This window comes from Pinus tabuliformis, chromosome 4_1 (assembly GCF_031772625.1).
Source record: "Pinus tabuliformis cultivar Carrire ecotype Pingquan chromosome 4_1, CPIR1, whole genome shotgun sequence".
In the NCBI taxonomy this organism is placed as follows: Eukaryota; Viridiplantae; Streptophyta; class Pinopsida; order Pinales; family Pinaceae; genus Pinus; species Pinus tabuliformis.
In genome coordinates this window covers 153,658,412-153,663,242 of record NC_142303.1, presented here as the reverse complement: position 1 = coordinate 153,663,242, position 4,831 = coordinate 153,658,412, and positions in this window count along the sequence as shown.

Here is a 4,831-nt window from a genome sequence, read left to right as displayed (position 1 = left end):
CTAGAAACTTCTCATATGAAACTTGCCTCTCTGAATTCACCCAGGGATGAGTAAGAGATCAAAGAAATCTCCAAGTGGAACCAAGAACTATCAGTGGAATGACACTAATCAGAAACCTAAAGCTGACTCACACCCTTGCAAGACATCTATATATGGATCCCTCATCTGAGAGATCTAGAGGCTGGAATTTTGTATTTTGTAAGGAAGTGTTGTTGGTTTATCTTTGAGAAGAGACATTGTATTATTGGGTGATCTTGCTTTTCATGAGGTGAAGAGAGCTCTGATGCTGGGAGGATGATGCTAGTTCAAACAGCTGGGTTGTAATCCTCTCTTCTACTATTAGTAAAGTTATTTGAGTTTTCCTCCATATAATCATGTATTTGTGAATCTTGTCATTTGTGAATATAATTGTATGGTCAATGTATTTTTGATTATGCATTGTTTATAGTATTATAAATCGAGATGCTTTGATGGTGTTTTTTTGCTTTGCCTCTACAAGTATTCTCTAAAGCGGGACAAGTAGGAGAGGAGTGGCAAGCTTTATCAAGGGAGAGAGGAAACAAGGAAGGAGTTAAGCAAAAGATCTAGGTTGGTCCTCTTTGCTTCTCTCTTATCTATCATACATAAAGGAAATCGCAATTTGCTTTGATTGTTTGTTTCTAATATGGCTACTCGTCTTAGTGGGACTAGCAGATTGAAAAGACACTAGTTTTCCTGGAAACACCTAAGCACCCTAACACTTCATTGCAACGTTCATCCACCTGTTCCACCCACTCTCACACCCTCAAAATAGTGAAAACTGCTCTCGGCCTCTTCCTGTAGGCCTCTTGTAGTTGTCGTGTTTTCCTCCTCTAGATTTCCTGTGTCCTCCTGTAAATTTTCCTGTAGGCTTTATTTTGAGGGCTGAGTGTAGGACAGCCTCCAGAAGGCCACCTGATACCTCCTAGGACCCATCCACACCATCCTACATCCTATCAAGTCTCGAAACCACCCTCCAATGCCACCTATTGGTTGCCACATTCACAAACAATAAATTACATGCATGTCAAATTCACATAAAAATACATAAAAATCCAAAAATATGTTTTTTTCTTATTTAGTTCCAGAAATAGCTTAGTTAGATGTTGTTTACTTCGTTGAGTAGGTAATGGCATTCCTTTCATGGTTTTCATAGTGCTTTCTGCAAAAGTTGGATTAGTTGGTTAATTAGGGTTTACTAGTTTTGCTTTACATTTCAGTGTTTCTCCTTTCTGCAGTTAGAGTAGTATTTGTGGAGTAGTATTTCTCTCCTTTCATCACATATAGAGCTTATTCTGGAATCCATAGAAGTTGGCTTGAGCTCCTAGTGATCTTGCACTGGCTGACCAAGTGACAACCTTTAGTAAGAACTAACACTTGTGCATACAACACCGTTGCTTCCAAGTTTGTTATGAACTACCGGGTTGATAAGAAGTTGGGGGTCCTCAGCACCCTTGCTACTCGTTCCTTAAGGATCTCTGATGAAAAGAGCTTCGAGGAGGAGAAATCCCATCTCCTTAATGTCTTTGTTGAGAATGGTTATAGTAGACACTTGGGACAGAAGGCTTTCCTCAAAGATGCTAAGAATTCATTCACTAAAAGGGATAAGAAGGAGCAGATTCCTGGTGTACACCTTTCGTTTGTTCAGGGGACCATGGATAGGATTGCGAGGATTCTTAAGAAGCATAATGTCCCCTCGACCTTTAGACCTCTCAACACCATTCGTAAGTCCCTAAGACCGGTAAAGTATCCTATCGACCCCAAGGACATGAAAGGGGTTTATATTATTCCTTGTTCATGTGGGACCCCCTATATTGGTGAGACTGGTCACTCCATTAATCAAAGGATGAGTGAGCACGCAGTTCACCTTAAGCATAGGAGGGCTAAGTCTTCTGCATTAGCAAAGCATGTGGAGAAAACCAATCATCATGTCTACATCGAAGACGCTAGTGTTATTGCTGGAGTGTCCCAAATCCATCACCGAAAATTTAGGGAAGTGCTTGAGATTGAAAAAAGGCAAAACAATCTCAATAGGGAGGATGGCTAGAAGATCAGTAGTTGCTGGGTCCCAGCCCTCTCCTCCTAGTCGTTGTCTTCCTGTCTTCCCCTCCCTTTGTCTGGTTTTTTCTTTTTGCTTTTTAAAATTTCCCCTGGTTTTTTGTTTCTTGTGGTCTTTGTTCTTTATGATTGATTTAGTTGGCATAGAAAATAATCTGGAAATTAATCTATGATAATTTTAACCCTTAAATCAACCTTAATTTTTAAAATAAATTTTAGTTATTAGAGTTTTCTTTCTTCCCATTAAATTACTTTAATATCTATATATTAAATATTAAATTAGAATTAATTTATTTTTAATTATTTTATTTATAAGTGTTTAAAACAGTCCCTTTTCAATAAATATAACTATATATTCCTATAACTAACGACTCTAATTTTTAATTTTTAGATTTAAATCACTTACCATTAATTTAAATTATTTTATTTTAATATAGATTTATAATATCATTATTATATTTTAAATTACTCTTTATCATACCCTTATATTACTCTATATCTATTTAAATTTGATAAATAAGTATTATTTTAAATTTAATCTAGTTCATAATTGATTGTTTTTAATAATTCATTTATAAATAAATGTTTTAAAACAGTCCCTTTTCAATAAATATAACTATATGTTCGTGTAAGTAACAACTCTAAGTTTTAGATTTAATTCCCTTACCATCAATTTAAATTATTTTATATTAATATAGATTTATAATATCATCATTATAATTTAAATTACTCTTTATCATACCCTTATATTACTCCATATTTTTTAACTTTGATAAATAAGTATTATTTTAAATTTAATCTAGTTCATAATTGATTGTTTTTAATAATTCATTTATAAATAAGGGTATAAAACAACCCTTTAACTTATATTTTAATAAGAATATATCAAGCTATTTATATATTGCTCTATTATTTATATATTTAATGACTTTTTAACCAACTTTTAGTTACTCTAGTTTTTAGATATAATAACTTTGTTAACTAACTATCGAATTAAATTAAATTAGGTTATTATTTTATTTGTTAATACATTTGTGTAATGGTGAGGGTATAAAAAGGGTCCTTTTTATAACTAACTGGGGTAACTTATCTAATTAAATAATTGTTATTATCATGACCCAATGAACCGGTCAAATCTAGCCGTTATCAATATAGTCATTACCTGAATATAGCTGTTGGAGGTTCTACTCTCTCTAACATGCAAAGCCTGATCTGTTCATTCAACTTGTCTTGACGATGAACCACACTGGTTGGTTCGAACGTGTCGACAAATGAAACAACATGTGATTTATGCCAAAAGAATCTCTCTTAAAGAATAAAGTAGGCAGTCCAGGAGTTGCAGCATTATTGCTGCAATACTGGTGCTGACCACTTTTTGGCACCGTTTCTATGGAAGCGTCAAAGTATTCTGTGATTACTTCTTTCTTCTATTTTCTATTGCAAACATTCTGCTAATAGTTTATTTCAACAAAAGTAGACTAGTCCTTTCTTTTTCTTCAGTTCTGCATTTCCTTGCTTTCCCTTTCAATCTTGCAAATTTCATTTTAGCAAGAATATAATAGCCTTTCTTTTGCTCCAGTTCTGCATTTCCTTGCTTTCCTTTTCAATTCTACAAATTTCATTTCAGCAAGTTCATTTCAGTTAGTTGAAATTTGTTTTGTTCAATCACCATTTCAGTTTCTGCAGGTATGATTAGTGTGGGGAAAAAAGAAAAACCAGCCAAAAAGATTTCCTTTCATGCCTCATATAAATAAAAATAAATCAGGAAATTTTTTTCCCAACACCCCCACTGCTTCACACATCCATCCATCTCTCTTCCTCGATAGCTACGATCAAGAACCCTTAGGTGAATAGCAAGACATATTTGAAGAACCTATAGGGGAAGAAGAAGAAGAAAACATTCCTTTGGAGCCAATGGCTGAAAACAGAAATGCTAGGGGGAATGGAGAGAGAATAGAGGGTACCTTTCCCATGCGAAACTCCAATGGGGACACCAAAATGAAGAATATAAGCCCTTCCACCCTGCCTCATTTCCATGGTTTGACTACAAAAGATCCTGACACATTATTGTTTGAGTTTGTTGTTATCTGTCGAACCTATGACTATGCAGAAGATAAGAAATAGTTGAAACTGTTCCCTTCTACTCTCAAGGATGCAGCACTGCACTGGTTCATGGGATTACCTGGCAATAGCATCACAACTTGGGCTTAGATGCAACAAGCCTTTAACAACAAGTATAAATTCTACTGTAGGTGAAAAGATACTAAAGAATAAATTTTCCGAATGACCATAGGAAGTGATGAATCCCTGGAGGACTATGAAGAGAGGTTCCAGATCAATTACAAAAGTGTCGAGTGTACACTTGACCCTGAGTCTCTGAAGCTGGTCCTACTCAGGGGAATTCAGGAAGATTTTTAGACACCCTCCATCTACTGGCCGAGGGAGACATCTACCAACTATCCTATGAGGAAATAGAGACTATTTTTAGAAACCATTCTAGAGAAGCTAGAAAGAAAGGTAGGGGGAGTCAACCCATAGCCAGTACCTCTTCCTCTAACTCATCCATTAAAGGAGAAATTGGAAACATGCTGGAAGACTTCAAGAGTGAGATGTTGTAGACTCTTGCCATGTAAATGGATACCTTGCATATCAAAAGGAAACAAGAGGAAGCAGAGAGGGATTTGGCCATTTTTTGCCCTAGATGCACCAAGAGGCATCCTAGGAATGAATGCCCATTGAACTCTATAGAGGTTTG